Below are 16,859 nucleotides of genomic sequence, written 5' to 3'. Positions count from 1 at the left end.
ATTCCAATAAGTTGCTATCATAAAGAAATCTAGATTCTTGGATTCTATTGAAAAACGGCACAGATATGGCTATACTGAGCTTGCATTCCCTTATGGCATGTGGGGTTGAAGCTGACTTCTGATGCCCCTTTAACCAAGCCTCCCTGGCCCATTTCCCTCATTGACATTTCCAGACTGTCATGGAAATGTACTCTATGGATAGTTGCTGGGTCACCCAGGCTACCTATAAGGCCAGGTGCCTTTTTTCTCCAAGACTCCCTGCCTTCCTGAGGACCTGAGTCACTGTATGGAACACTCAGGCCTGGATCATACATAGAAAAGTATGTGGACAGAGATGTGTGTTCAGCCCAGGATGCAAATATATCAGAAAGAAGAGAGTCACTAATAGCTAATGAATGCAACCATGTCAGGTGCCCTGCTAAACCCTTTGCATTCTTTTCTTTTCCATTTTAGTCTTCATAGCCACTCTGTGAGGCAGATCCTATTATTATCTTCACGTTTTATCTGAGGAAACTGAAACTTAAAGAGTTGGAAAACTTATCCACTTAGCTAGTAATGAAGCTGGGACTCCAGTTTAAATTTGTGGTGTTCTTTCTGTCTGCAAAGCTGCTTGGCCCTTCTCATCCAGGGCACAGGAATATCCATGGGAGAAGGTACTTTATTTATTTATTTATTTATCTGAGTTTTGATTTAAAGAAATTTTTTTTTTTAGAAGACAAAGTCTTACTCTGTCACCCATGCTGGAATGCAGTGGTGCAATCATAGCTCATGCAGCCTTGAACTCCTGGTCTCAAGTGATCTTCCTGACTCACTGCCTAAGCCTCCTGAGTAGCTCGGACTAGAGGTGTACACCCCCACTTCCAGCTATTTTGTTTTGTTTTTACTTTTTATTTTTTTTGTAGAGATGGGGGTCACACTATGTTGCCCAGACTAGTCTTGAACTCCTGGCCCAAGTGATCCTCCCACTTTGGCCTCCCAAAGCATTGGGATTAACAGGCATGAGCCACTACTCCTGGTGCAGAATGCACTTTACATGGTTGCTATGCCATCACCCAGGCCTGGCCTTGAGTCTGGGAGGCTCTGAAACCTTCCTTGTTAGGCCACAGAAGAAGAAGTACATCTCCAAAAGGGCAGCTTCCAAAGTAGCCAGCTCCTGTCTCCTTAGCATTGCAAATTAGAGACCTTTTGATTATTTTATAAGGAGAACTCTGAAAGATGTATAGACCAAAAGGTTCATTAGCTTCTGACCACCCCAGTCTCTTCTTGTACGAAGTCACAGGGGAAACCAATTAGACTCCAAAGGCCAGCTGAATTTACAGTGATATGAAACTATCACTGCAGAACCTGGAATGTCCAACTGTGGTAAGCACAGTCCCCTTCCCATAGACACAGCCTCTAGGAAAGAAGAGGTCTAGGAATAACTTAAAAAGAGAGTAGGAGGGGTCACAATGAAGAGAAGAATGGCATCCTCAAAACTAGGGATGTTGGCTGAAGTAGTCATGCAAGGGCATCAGGAACCCAAACTCAGAAAACTCCTACCCTATTCCTGCCCAGCCCTTGTTATGGATCACAAATTAGAGGAGCCCCAAGATTGTTTCTTGCACTTGGGGTGGTTGTTGGGCCTGCAGAGTGTTTAAAAGAATTCCAATAAGTTGCTATCATAAAGAAATCTAGATTCTTGGATTCTACTGAAAAATGGCACAGATATGGCACAGAGGCCCCAGGGAACTATTTCACAGCAGGATAGTGGCTTTGATGGACAGAGTAACTACTGGATTCCTGGCCCCACCTCCCCTCTCATCTCCCCCTAGAGATGGCCTGGCCATTGGGAAGTTCCGTGGCTATGACACCCATCTCCTGGATAGTGCTATGAAGTGCACCCCCAAGATCCTCCTCTTTCACTCCCCCGCTTTTGCCTCCATGGTTGGCTGATGCCTCTCCTGACACACCCTTGTTTTGTTTTGTTTTCTGCTGCCAGTACATTCAGGCAGCTAGATCTAGCCTAGCTGGCTAGAAGCCGTCCTGGCTCTATAAGGCAACTTGGCAAATCTCTACTCCGATCTATTCCATTTTGCTTTCATGGGTGTACAGTCTTATTTCCCTTCCTTCCAAGTCCTTGAGATGGGAGGAAGTAACCTCTTTTGCCTGCCAGTGTGTTCCCTTTTTTTTTTTTTTCTTTAAAGTTCCAGGGCTGAAATTTTATTTTATTTATTTATTTATTTTTTATTATACTTTAAGTTCTAGGGTACATATGCATAACGTGCAGGTTTGTTACATATGTATATCTGTGCCATGTTGGTGTGCTGCACCCATCAACTCGTCAGCACCCATCAATTCATCATTTATATCAGGTATAACTCTCCAGTGCAATCCCTCCCCCCTCCCTAGTGTGTTCCCTTTAAGTCTCCCTGACCAGAGTGTAAGCCGCCTCAGAAAAAGCAGGCAAGAAATCAGGGTGGTGAGAACATAGATTCTGGGGCCATTATAGACAATAACTCACATCCTGTGTCACTATTATTACTATATTAGACATATTTCTTTCTTTCTTTTTTGAGACAGGGTCTCACTCTGTCGCCTAGGCTGGAATGCAGTGGCATGATCTCAACTCACTGGAATCTCTGCCTCCCAGACTCACGTAATTCTCCCACCTCAGCCTCCTGAGTAGCTGGGACTACAGGCACACACCACCATGCCCGGATAATTTTTGTATTTTTTTTTAAATAGAGACAGGATTTTTGCCATGTTTTCCAGGGTGTTCTTGAACTCCTAGGCTCAAGCAATCCTCCCACCTTGGCCTCCCAAAGTGTTGGGATTATAGGTATAAGCCACTGCACCCACCCCTGGATGTATATCTTAACTTCTCTGGGCTAGGTTTCTTTCCCTGTAAAGTGTAGATAATTATTTTTAATTAAAAGATGTGCTCAAAGGGTCAAATGAAATTATGTGTGTAAAGTGCTGAGGAGTGTCTGAAAGCTGGGGAAATGTCTAATAAATAGAATAATAACAATACTGCCAATGGCTGTGATTGTAGCATGCCTCCTGTGCTCCCCAGAGTTCTGAGGTATAGCTCCCGCCGTGGATCTTAACAAATGCTTGCTAAATTGACTTGAGCCAGGACTCAATAAGGGATGCAATTTCTATTCATCTGGCCTCAAACTGGCTTATGGGAAAAGGCACTTATTGGTTCTTGTAACTAAATCATTCAGGACTAATCTGGCTTTGGGCACAGGTGAATTTGGGGTCTTAAATGATGTCCTCAGGGATCTCTCTGCCTGCCTCTCCATCATTCTTGTCTACTTTCCTTTTCTTTCTGACTTCATTTTCAGGTAGGGTTCTCTTCTAACTATGGTACTGTTGCCCCTGGTACCCCAAATTTCATCACTCCAGCTTCTACTTCCATAAACAGTTCTTTTTCCAAGTGGTCTTAACTCAAAATCTCAGAACTGAGACTCATTGGTCTAGTTTGATCACGTGCCCATTTCTGAACCAATCTTAGTTCAGTGGCTTAAGGGATAGCTCCCTCTGAGTGATTAAGTCTAGGGAAAGTGAACTCTGGCTGGCTTGAGTCATGTGCCCATATTGACATAGTACTGGGTGAAGAGTAACTGTCCCAGAACTGCAGAAACTGAAAGGAATTCCCCAGAGAAACTCTGGCCCTTCGTATCAAAAGACAGGGAGACAGACACTGGGCAGACCGAAGCAATGGATGGCTGTACACCACTGGTAGGCATTAAATGCATTTTGCACACTTGCTCATGAATATCTCCCTCTCCCTGCTGCAGAGCCACATAATCAGAAGACTGAAGGACTAACGCTGTGCAAGTCAATCTGAGTAGTTCTGACTTGCCAGCCTGTGACAGGGCAATAGCAGCCACAGATGTTTAACTAAGCAAGTGCTACCAGGCCCCAGGCCCGCAGGCTCTTCCCCAAGCCCAGTCCCAGCTGACGGGCAGGCCTGACAGGACATGTCAAGGCCAAGAGTCAGGACACCTGTCAAGATGTCACAGTGCCTCAGGACACGTGGGTGGGCAGGTGACAGCTGCAGTGACCCTTCCCGAGGCCCACAGAGCAACCTGTATCTGCCACCTTCAACAGGCAAGGCATCTTTCTTCTCAGAAAGCAAGGAAAGCAAGCATTTGAAACTGTATATCCTTTCCTGTTTCATTAAGGGGTTGGGCTTTGTTTTCCTGAAAGCTTTTGTTCTTCTGTCAGCATATTCAAAACAACCAAAAGGCGTTACCTGCTCTGAAATCCCCAAGATGCCTATCCTCAGAGGTGCTCTTTTGGCTGTCTCATGCAGCAGAAGGAAGATTTGCTTCCTAGCTGATTCTCCACTCCTCAGGACATTCACAAATGGCAAATTATAAGCCCATGTTGCCTCTGCTAACTGCAACTTGGGCCTGTCAGCCCAGAATAATATTTGGATGATGATTTGGCCAAATCAACCCTGGCTGTCATCCTGGGCTCCCTTTTCTCCCTCCAACCGATGAACAAACCCCATGGCCCCTCCTCCTCAGATAGCTCTGGCATCCAGCTGCTTTTCCCCACCGTTCCTTTCTACCCCCACCACCTCTCTCAGGTCCCAATAGTCTCTGTGCTCCACTCACTCCCCTCCATCAATTCTTGGCTCTTCCACCAGAGGGATCCTTCTAAAGCACCTACATCCATTCATGCCACTGCTTAGCCTTTTCTTTCAATGGTTTCCAAGTCCCCTTATAATTAAGTTCTATCTCTTCAAAAAACTAGTAGAAAGGCTTTCTGACCTCACTCTCAACTGATAGCCTGTTTGCCTCCTATACTCCCGATGTATTTATGGACATAGGTAGGCTCCTAGATCAGATCTACATCATGACATTCCCTGGGGCTGGGCTATTCTCCTCTGCCGCCTCTGTACCTGGCCAACTCCTACTTATCCTTAAGGCCGCAGCTCAAGGGTCACTATTTCTGGCTTCTGAATCTGGGTTTGGCATCTCTCCCACATGTACTCTAGGCATCTAGTGCCTCCTCCACGACAGCACTTATTATACTATCCTGCAATTGCTTGCTTATCTGTGCTTCCTTCATTAGCCTGGAATAATATTGGAATAATGGAGCCTGGAAGATCTATGAGTATGGAACTCACCTTATTCATTACTGTATCATTAACTTCTCATGCAAACCCCATCCCATTATGGAAGCTCAGTTCATATTTGTTAAATGTCTGAACAATGTGAATGTTCATACTCAGACTTTCCATTGGCTGAATTTGAGGTCACAATTTCTGTACGTGCAACTGAGAGCAAATTGGCACATCAACCTGCACCCCCACCTCCAGATAAAATGTCAGCGATAGCATTTGTTCTACCTGATATTCCTTTTGGCTCCTGATCTGTATGCCGCAGGTATAAAAATGTCTCCATCACAACTTCCACCCCTGGAATTGAGTGCTTGGTGCAGAGAAAGGGGCACAATCTTTGACACAATCTAGAGTAAGCGAGACCCCCAAGGATTTGAAGAGAAATACAAGAGTGTGCTCTGAGCTTTGGCTTGCAGAACCTGGGGGGTGGGGCGGGGGTGGGGTGGGCGTCTCCTATTTCCTTGACCATCCAACTTTGATTTTTTTCCTCCTTGCTCAGCACCTAGTGGTGTAGTATTCCAAGGGCATTAAAACAAGGTTAAAAGGCTTTATGTGATGAAAGGCATTCTTAGTTGTGAGGGGCTAGCAGGAGTTTCGGTATCAGCAATTTTGTATATGGAAACATATTAGCTTCATATTTAATTGGGGTCGTGGTGCACTGTGAAATATAGCACTTAGGTGCACAGACTTGGGCATGATGTCCCACAGACATGGGTTTGAGTCCTAGCCCTGCCATTAATAAGCCATGTGACACCTGCCCAGGTAGCTAACCCCTGTGAGCCTCAGTCAGGTCCCTTACCTTTAAAATAGGGATGATAATAATAATAAAAGCATAAATCCTTGTAGGGCTGCTGTGAAGAACAAGGTAAGAAGTGCACGTAAAGTACCATGTACAGCACCTAAAATGAGGTAAGCACCTAGAAAATGCAAGCTGCTCTTCTTCATATTATAACATTGGGCCCTTACCCTGCTCCAGATGCCAGCAAGTAAAAGCACCAGCTTGCCCTGTGGGCCAAGTCTTACACACTGATGTTGGTTCAACCCATCTGTGCATTAGTTTTCTACTGCTATCCTAACACATCACCACACACTTATTGACTTTAAAAAATATCTATTTATTATCTCACAGTTCTGTAGGTCAGAACTTTGGCACAGCATGGTTCAGTTCATTCTCGCTCTGGGTTTCATGAGGCCAAAATCACCAAGTGTCAACAGGGCTGCAATCTTTTTTGCAGTTCTGAGGCTGAATTTATTTCCCAGCTCATTCAGGTCACTGGCAGACTTCAGCTCCATCTGGTTGTGGGACCTTCCTTGCTGGCAGTTGGCTGAGCATCATTCTCAGCTTCTAGAGGCCACCTGCAATCCCTGGTTCATAGCCCCTTCCCTTTTATCACAGCCTCTCCTCCCCCTTGGGATCATTTTGCCTTTTCTTCCTAATCTCACCCCTTCCCTCTTCCACTGCACCACTCGGACTCTTCCACTTTCTTTCTCCACTTTTAAGGGCTAATGTCATGACATTGGGTCCGTTTACATAATCCAGGATACTCTCCCTATTTTAAGATAAGCTGCAAAGTCCCTTCGTCCAGTACCTGGTTAGTGTTTGAATGAAGCATGGCCGTCTTGGAAAGACATCTTTAGATTCTGCCTATTACATCTTATTTGCTGCATTTTAAAATCTGAAACAAAATACATCTCAATACAGCACACTCATTAGGTGTTTAGTTTAGGCTATTTGGGGAGTTGGCTTAGCTGGGAAGAAAAATGTGAAAAGGTTATTTTCAAAAAAAAAAAAAAAAAAAAAACAATGGGCCCACCTCCTTTCCTGGGAGACTAGTGCTCTGTTAAATATGGAGTTTTCCATTCATTTAACAGGGAAATTCCCTTAGTTTTTCCCCTTTTCACTTTCTATTTAATAAAGTCCATACCATTTTAAGGTATTTAAGTATTTAAATATTGCAAATCTAGGTTTTTACATATGAAGCTCAACTCCAGATTCCTAATTGTCAGTCAGCAGGGTCTGAACAGGGAGGACTCCTGGGGGCAATCCTGCATTAATACAAACAGGACAGCGTGGGCTGGGAAACTCAAGACTCAGATTGGAATGTATTTGCCAATTGGCAACAAATCCTGTTCTCATCAGCTTATCAGATTTATTTCATGTAGAAAATTAAAATTCTGGGTCTCTATTCTACAGAAATACTTGCACATATGCCCAAAGACATATACATAAAATTATTTATTGCAGTCTTGTTTGTGACAGCAAAACATGCAAACTATCTAAATGCCTATTAACTGTGAGTGGCTAAAATAAACCTTGGCAGGGGAATTCCATGAAATACTTCTGTCGCTATTAGAAAATAAGGTAGGTCTATATATATTAAAATGAAAAGTTTACCAAGACATACTATTAAGTGAAAAATGCAAATCACAGAAGAAGCTGAATAATATAATCTAATTTGTGTTAAATGAATTATGTAAATGTACATTATTTGTAAATGCAGACAAAGGACATCTCTACCAATTAATTGGGGTCTTTTGCTTCTGGGGAGAAGCGTAGAGTTGGGGGACAGAGTGAAGGAGACATTGAGGTTTTAAGTTGTCTACTTCAATATAGCTTAAATATTTGACAATGAGAATTGAGTCATGAATGTAGATTTTTAAAAGAATTGGGTGAAAAATACCATGCTAGACATATCACTAAGGGTAGGGGCATATAGGCTATCTATCAATGGGACTTGAAATATGATGTTATTTGATGTTTTAGAAATTAAGGCCGGCCAAACAGCTAAAATGACTAACCTCTGAGCATTTCAGCTTAAAATTCCATGCTTATTCATTGCTACAGCAGAGCCAAGTCCTGATGAGACATGCTGAATGAGAGAGGGCTATTTATCTTCTAGTTTCTGGATGGCTGTGACCTTCCACAGACCTGGCACATAGAAGGTGCTCAATAAATACTTGAAGAATAAAACAAATGGCACTATTAAATTTGGGAAAAGTCTGGTATCTGCCTTTGATTAAATAAATCAAGCCTACTAAAATCACAGGAGACATATATATAAGATTTAAGCCACTCTCAAGAATGGATGAACGGAAGGGAGATGGTTTTCATTACAGAACACAGGCAAGTAAGATTTAGAATTAGACAATCTTTCTTTACCTTCAATCAAACAAAGAAATTCCCCAAAACCAGATCTTAAAAACCAAGTCCTAACCCTACACAGCCCCTGGAATAAAGCTTTTCCAGTGTACCTGCCAGAGTAGCCAGTAGAGGAGAAAGGGGCTCAGAGGAGGAGGAACTTGCTGTCTGCAGCCTGCCCCTTCATCAGTGGAAGTAAGGCTAGAATCAATGATGGCTAAGCTCCCTTTCAGTGGCAACTTTCTGGCAATCTGTAAGTGGCCACTCTGGTGGCCCAGTATCCTCAAAGGAGCTAGAATCAGTTCTTTTAGCTTCAAAGAAACAGACCGTTGGGTTTGCATGTCAAATGTCATTGTAAACCTATGCCCCAGCCCCCACCTCATCTGCAGATTACCTATCAGGGTTGAGCTGCAGGAGTTACAGTGGCCCCTTCCTTTTGGAGGGTGAGTTGGAAAGGGAGGCAGCATGTGGCAAAATGCCATCCTCAAGGCCCTCAACATTAAACTTTGCATTGTTTTTAGCTCTTTAAAAAAAAAACCTTTTTTATTTTTATAGTTCTAAATTTACTTTGGATTTACCAATATTAACTAAGTGGCTAAGAAAATAAATCTACAAAGCAAACATGAGTACCACACTGTCCCCCAGGACTCTAAGCCTAGGAATGCAAGGAACCCTGTTTCTAATGATGTACGTACACTCTTTGCTGCTATTGGTTTGTTTCTGCCTATAGCTAAGTCACATTTTGCAGCGCGACTATCCTGTAAACCATGCGCTTGTTTCTAAATTGTACCAGATGCTCATCCACTAACTCAGCCTTATACTTTCATCAGATTTTTATGTCTTTAGGATGTACATCTTTGCCACTCAAAGGGTGGTCCACGCACCAGCAGCATTAACATTGCCTGGGAGAAGGGTTGCCAGATAAAATACAGGAAATTCAAATTTTACTGGATGTCAAGTCTTTCTTTTATTTTATTTTTTCCACCTCTAAATTTGATAACCCTACCTGGGAGTCTGTTAGAAACATAAAATCTCAGGCTCCACGCAGACCTAATGGAATCAGAATCTGCATTTAACAAGTTTATAGGTGGTTGCAAAATCAACTTGAGTCTACTTAATTCCTGTGATACAAACCTTCTAAGTTCCACTGGCAAATTCTGATCTCACTCTGCATCAAATGTAGATGAAAAGAGTAAGCTGTCAACAAGCTTGGTTTTTGTGTTTCCCCCATTTCGTCATGTATTCTGTTCACAAATGCGCACATTTTTCAACCTAGGCACAGAAGGCACCCCCACTTTCAACCACTCGTGAGCCCGAGCTCATGAACCGCCATCACTGCAGAGGAGACGCCAGGCTGTGTTAATTGCTTGCTGGGTGGTGGGGAGGAGGGGCGGGGTTACCATCTCGCCTTTGATCAGGAGGTAGAAGTAATGGTTTTACTTACATCCTGCTTTGTCTCTGTACAGGCTGAGAGCCAAGGATCTATTTCAGGCTCTTTCTTCCTAGTATTCTGTTACTGCCTATATACTGCGGCCCAGAGCTTCAGGCGGGGTGGGGGTGGAAACCAAACGCTCTTTGTGGTACACCCACATGACAGGCTTCAAAATGGAAACAATATTTAAGTTTAACCTGGAAGATCAAGTTTGCTCAAATCTCGCAACGCAGGGAGCTTTTGAAAACTTTAGCAGTAGGTCTGCGTTTGATGGGGAGAGGCAAGCAGTGATGGAGAAATGAGGCCTTGTTAACAGACACTGAATCCCCACGTGGGAGTCAACATTTCGCCTATTCCCTATGAATAATGGGGATAATAATAACACACAGAGACAGAGCCTTGAAAGCTTCAAGGTGTCTTTACAGCCACATTCTTCTGCAGTCTGCAGAATAATTTTGGGAAGAGGGTGCGCGGTGAAGGTGTAGAAAGTAGCTGTTGTCAGCCCCACAGGACAGAGAAGACATATAATCAAGTAAATTGATTTTAAAAGTAAAAAAAAAAAAAAAATCAAGACACTTTCCTCAAGTAGCACATTTCCTGACTCTTCAAACAGTGCTCTTTCCACTGTTCTCAGGGTTCCATTATTTGGTTGCCACAAGCTACTCAGATCTTAGCCATTCCTCATAGAATTTCAGGGCTGGAAGAAACCTTTAGAAGATTCATAGAATCTTGTTATGGATTGAATTGTGTCCCCCTCAGAATTCACGTGTTGATATCCTAATCCCTAGTACTTGAGAATGTGACCTTACTTGAAAGTAGGGTCATTGCAGATCTCATTTGTTAAGATGATGTCATCCTGGACCCTGATCCTAGGTGACTGTTGTCCTTCTAAGAAGGGGAAATTTGGACACAAGGAGACACATGCACCCAAGGAGAACGCCGGGAGAAAATGAAGATAGAGATCACAGTGATACATCTGCAAGCCAAGGAACACCAGAGATTGCCACCAAACCACCAGAAACTAGAGGAGAGGCATGGAATAGATTGTCCCTCATAGCCTCAGAAGGACCTGCCTACCCCTTGAACAAAGCCTGCAGCACCTTGCTATGGCAGCCCTAGAAAGGAAAGACAAATGATAAGGTGGGAAGTGTCATCATGGTGCTAATGCTGATGAGAGTTTGCTGGGCTCCAGAACTGGGCAAGGGTTCACTGCATCATCTCATAGCTTCCATATATGGACTCTGCAAGGTAGGCACTAGAAATGAGGGCTTTGAGGCTCATAGAGGCTGAGCTACTCAGTCAAGATCACACAGCTAGCATGTGGCCAAGCTGGATTTAGACTTGGGCAGTCTGAGTCCAGACCCTGTCGTATTATCCCTTAAACATCACAGCCTTAGGTGGGGTGGCCAGGACAACTGATTAGCATCTATGAAGCCCTTTCTCTTGTAGCACCTGTAAGGGGCTCACAACACCACCATGAGGTAGAAACAAACATTACTTAGGTTTTATAGGGGAGGAAACTGGCACTCAGATTAAATCACTGACCCAAGGTCACAGAGCTCATCAGTGGTGGAGCGGGTATTTGAATCAGGGCTGTTGACTCCAGCAGGAGCTCTCAATCATTGTGCAGGAGCCCCGCGAGTTCAGATTTGCTGGGTTTTCAGTGGCAAGTATGTCATCCTTTCCAAATCACCATTTCCTCCCTCTGTACCTCCACCTGCCATGCACACCTTGACTGTTGGTCTCCTCTTCCATGTCCTAATACACACACGGACATTTTCAATGTTCACTTCCCTTCCCTCCCCTCTGTAAGAAAGCTCTGCTTCCTCTGAGTAGTGTCAAAGGTAACTTTCAGGCAGTAAAGTCTGTGAGATTCTTTCAGTCTGTGGGTCAAACTTTGATAATGTTCAAATCCAAGGGATGATATCTGGGGGTAAAGCAGTGGTTCCCAACCAACCAGGAGCCATTTTGACCCCCAGGGGACATTCAGCAATCTCTGGAATCATTTTTGGTTGTCACAACTAGGGTCTGGGGGTGGAGTGGCAGTGATGCTACTGGCATCCAGTAGGTAGAGGCCAGGGATGCTGCTAAATATCTTACAATAGACAGGATGCAAGACAAAGAATTATCTAGCCCTAGATTCAATAGTGCTGAAGCTGAGAAATCCTGGCATAGTGCGTGTTCTCCAGGGGCAAACTGCCCACTTCTAAATTCCCGCTCCATCACTCACTGGTTCCACAACTTGTGGCAACTTTCATAAACTCTCTAGGGTCCAGTTTTCTTATTTTTAACATGTAACTAATAATAGCGCATGCCTCCTGGGTTCGTTAGGGGGCAAAGTGAGTTAGTGTATGGCCAGGCACTAAGTGAAGTGTGGGGCATGGTGTAATTGCTTAGGAGAGGCACCCTTATTATTTCCAACACTGGAAGGTAAGCATCTGACTGTGGGGCTTCCATAGCTGCTTCTCAGCTGCACTAGCTGGCAATCTTAGCTGCAGCAGGCAGTCGCAGGATGATGAATGGCAGACTCAGGCACTTAGCATGTGCACAAATAGCCAGGTGCAATGTAGAAGGAAACTCTTGTTTTAAAGTGAAATTAAGTATAAATAATTTAGGTGATCACTCTCCAAAGGTTTCGCTTTAAAAGTGTTCGGGAATTCCCTTTGAAATATTTTTAAAGGTCTCCATTTATCTACGCAACTAGCATTTACATCACTTTTACAATGTGCTAGATGGTTTACATGGTTTAACAGATGTAATTCTCAAAACAACATCCTAAGATGAGCACTATCTTTCCTTGTCCTTTTTAAACAAGGCCACTTCTCCTGAAGTATGTGGCCTCAAGATCAATCAATGCTGTTAAGTTTTCATTCGATCTTGTTTTTCTTATTCTGTTTTAGCTATTATATTATCTTCCATTATCCTCCCCAGCCCTCTCCACAAGCATAGAAATTTTAGCAACATGACATAGGCTTTTGTGGATTAGCCTGGGAAACTAACACAATGTTTAACATACAATATACAACATGTATTATGTAATAATGTATACATTTAAGATATATAATGCATAATAAATTGTGTGTATATATATGTATATATATATCACTATTTGATTTCCCAACCATGAGTTAGCTGACTCATAAACTCATCTGGGGAGGGACTTTGGCATGTGGTTTAAGGAGCTGGGTCTGAATAACCCCTTGCTATATCGGATGGCTAGCAGTGGCCACATAATACTGAAGAAAGAACACAGAATGTGATGGGGAATGACAACTGGGTTACACAGCCTGGGTTCTTCCACCTCTAAGTTGTGTGACCAAGATGTAATTTAGCCTCTCCTCTGTAAAATGGGGCAACCTAAGACCTACATGGTGGGACAGAGAAAGACTAAGTAGAGTTACACATGGACAAAGGAGGCCTTCCTTAATGGTTGTGCTCCACTCCAGGACAAGTTATGCTCATCGTCATTACTTAGATTCCAGGGCTACAAGACTCACAGGACTCCACTGGGGTCTGCTGGCTGATGACAACACCTCATTCCAATGTGGTAGTATCACTTTCCTATCTTCTTTTTAGTGTTTTTGTGTGTTGCCCCTCTTGACTGCTGGGCCTGATGTTCAGGCCACACCACACAGCTCTTAAGGCCAGCCTGTTGAATTGCCCATGCTAATCTATATCTATACAGAATTGATGGCAATTATAGATTATGCAATATAAAGTTGCCCTGTGCTAACCTCTAGAGTCTTTTAATTCTTCTTATGACCAGAAGCTTACATTGAGAGATGATTAAGAATACACCTAACTTGAGTAAAACTACTCAGAGAGCAGGAACTTGAATATTTAGCTTCTGTTGAGTTGCACATAGCAGGTACTCAATAAATATTTACTGAACTAACTGCTAAACGGGTGAGCATTAGTTAAGTGCTACATAGGATAGTATGTAACAGTTTTCCCTCCCAGTGTCTTCTTTCATTTCTTTTCAAATAATCTGAGTAATTTGTAGGCAGGAACACAAGAGCTTAGTTTTTAATCTAATCAACAAAGAACCCTCCAAAGAGGAGACATTCCTTTGGCCTTGGTTGTTGGCTTTTCAGGCATAATTATATTTTTCACCCTAAAATTTCCCAACAAGAGTTACACACAAAGTCTCCTTAACCTTTGGCTCAGAAGTTTGCACAAGGAGCTCTGCCCACTTTTCATGTGATTTCTGAAAGATGCCAGCTGCTGGCAGTCATGAAACATGAAACACAAAGAACCCGTAATCTGCTAGAACATACCCTGCTTGCACAATTCCTTGAAGCCTCTCTAAGAACACACCAAAGCCTGCAAGTGTGTACATGCTTTTCTGAAGGCAAAGAAGATGCAACATTTCTTTCTCAACAAGCTGTTTCCAATATTTTAAGTAACTATTCTGGCTTGGCCAAGATAAGAGAGTAAAAAGATCTAGGGAAAAGACAACTTTCACATTTTCTTTGTAATTTCACTTGGTTATGGCCTCTGTTGGTTTCCCCTGACTTCAAAACATGATGGTATTTCTTGTAATGGCTGAAAAGTTTTAAGCTTCTTCATGTACCTAATTCCAATGGACTATTAACTGGGCTAGTTTATTGGCACTGTGGGTCGAGGGTTTTTGAATTTGTAGGCATATATTTTTTATTGCCTGGACAGTTTGCTTGACTCTTCGAGAGCTATCTCCAACCCATCCCAACCAGGTGGTTTTTGGTGGGAGCATGAAGATCTCCAGGGAGAATGATTCCATTTGTTCCTTTGCCCGTGTGTGCCAATGCAAAGCCCAGCACTCAGTGCTCAACCTGATTCAGGAGATGTGGAGGGAGCAAACTTTTAAACCTTGTAACACATAGTAGACACTTGATAAATAATTACAGAGATATTGACATGGCAAGCCTGTGAGAGGTGATCAATGTAGTAGCAGAGTAGGTAGTGGTAGGGAAGAAAATAAAAACAACAAGGCTAGTATTTACAGAGTGCTTACTAGGTACTAGCACTGGGCTGCCTTTTTACACCATTGTTTCATTTGATCTTCACAAGAACTCCATGAGGGAGGAAAATGTAAGAAATCACTTTCCCCATTTTCCAGATGAGGACACTGGAAGTTCAGAGAGATTAAATAATGTGCCCAAGGTCACACAGCTTTCAGGGGCAGATCTGAAATGCAGAGGTCACACCCTTACCCCAAGAGATCCTATATGCAGACTGGACATTCTACTCATGAAGAAAGGGAAGAACAAAAGAAGAAAGAGATGGTGAAATAAGATGTGAGAAGGAAGCAGAGAAGTGGTCAATGGAGATAACTCCTAAGGTGGAGAGGAGGAAAACGGACAGAGCCCTTGTCGGCTGTCTTCATGATTCTTAAAGAAACTGGCCCATCTTCCCCTTCCCATGAGGGAGTTTGCTGGGGAGCTTGAAGACTACAGCAGAGATTGAAAAAGGTCACCATGGGGAATGTAATGTGAGTCAGTGCAGACAAGCAACTGCCCTGCAGCTCTGGAGTCAGACATACCTGGGTTCAAATGCTAACTCTGAGATTTCGGAGCTGTGTGACTTTGGGCAAAGAGCTTTCCCTCTCTGTGTCTGAGTTTCTTCGTCTTGAAGACAGGATCATAGTGGTATATACCACATACGGAGATGTCACGATGAACAAGATGACCAATGCAAAAGCACTTAGAATGGAGTGGCAAATAATGGCCCAACAGGTCAAATCCAGCCAGCCACTGGTTTTTGTGTGGTCTGCAAGCCAAAAATGGGTTTTGCCTTTTTCATTAGTTGGGGGAGGAGGGAGAATTTTAAAAAAATGAATATTTTGTGACACATGGAAATGATATGAAATTCAAATTTCACTGTCCATAAATATAGTTTACAGTGGAACACAGCCATGCCCACTTGTATGGTCTCTGGCTGCTTTTGCATGGCAAGAGCAGGGTTATGGAGTTGCAGCCAAGACCACACATGGCACACTCATGGCTTTGCACTGCTGTTCACACACTACAAATGGCAGCAAGGTTGCTCTAACTTGACCACATTTTGAGTGTCATGCATATCACCTATCTGTATGGACAGATATTTTTAAAGATGAAATACACAAAATACCAGTACCGATCAGCATTAACAGATGAACGTTTGCAATAGATTTTGACAACAGAGGATACTAATTTTGACCTCCAATAAAGTGCCATGTTATCCCCTAAAAGAAACCCACTCTCTTCTCATTAGTAGAGGTATATTAAAAAAAATTATACTCATTATATTTTGAATTTCTTCAATAAAAAGATCTATGAACATTTGTTTTCTTTCTTGTTACATAAACATCTATATCTGGATTTTGCCCACAGATTTTGGGCCACAAAACCTAAAATATTTACTATCTGGACATTGCAAAGTTTTCTAGTAAGCCCTGACTTGGGACAGTGGTGGGCAAGTGGTCGTCAGCACAGGAAAGGAAATGCTAGCCTCTCCTTTGCCGACATCCTTTGAGAAAGGCCCCAAGTTCCTTTTTATTTGTCTCAGTCTTGTTGAACAGTAAATATATATGCCCATTAAGCTCCAGGTAAGTAAGCGCTTGGCAAAACATAGTTGCCAAGCATCATAAGATAAAGAAAAGCCTAATGGTGGTGCTAGGCTATCTGCCTTCTCCTTTTCAGGTCGTTTAATCATTTTTGGCATGAGGTTGTCCAGGCTTCGTGTTAACTACCTCAGTCAGTGGTGGTAGCTCCACGTGCTTGGAAAATGGCTCATCCTATAGTCCAAGAGAAGTCAGGCTGCAGCAAAACTTTCCCCAAATATATTCTGTGTACTCTAATTCCACATGAGGGTCTGAGAAGAAAAGGGGCTGGGAGCAATAAGCACAGCAAATGCTCTTTCTCTGGAGGGTGGCCGTTGGCTTGAGGATCCTGGCCTGTCAAAGGCTCTGAGAAGGCCTGCAGTGGAGAAACCTATTAATTTTGTTTAATCCAGCTTTGCTCAAACTTATTTGAATGCCATATGCCTTTATGACTATTTTTTTTTTTTATACTTTAAGTTCTAGGGTACATGTGCATAACGTGCAGGTTTGTTACATATGTATACATGTGCCATGTTGGTGTGCTGCACCCATCAACTCGTCAGCACCCATCAATTCATCATTTATATCAGGTATAACTCCCCAATGCAATCCC

At 43.0% G+C, this 16,859-nt stretch overlaps 1 protein-coding gene and 1 pseudogene across 2 annotated transcripts in view; both read right to left on the bottom strand.

Annotated features, from left to right (window-relative positions):
- ERC2 (ELKS/RAB6-interacting/CAST family member 2) overlaps positions 1–16,859 on the bottom strand; it is a 970,858-nt gene that overhangs the window by 163,710 nt on the left and 790,289 nt on the right. The gene's annotated exons all lie outside the window — the stretch shown is intronic.
- On the bottom strand, positions 2,783–8,608 carry LOC111532980 (annotated as a pseudogene).

This window comes from Piliocolobus tephrosceles, chromosome 2, assembly GCF_002776525.5.
Source record: "Piliocolobus tephrosceles isolate RC106 chromosome 2, ASM277652v3, whole genome shotgun sequence".
Taxonomy (NCBI): Eukaryota; Metazoa; Chordata; class Mammalia; order Primates; family Cercopithecidae; genus Piliocolobus; species Piliocolobus tephrosceles.
The sequence above is the reverse complement of the archived record's forward strand: the minus strand, read 5'-3'. Positions and strand labels throughout refer to the sequence as shown.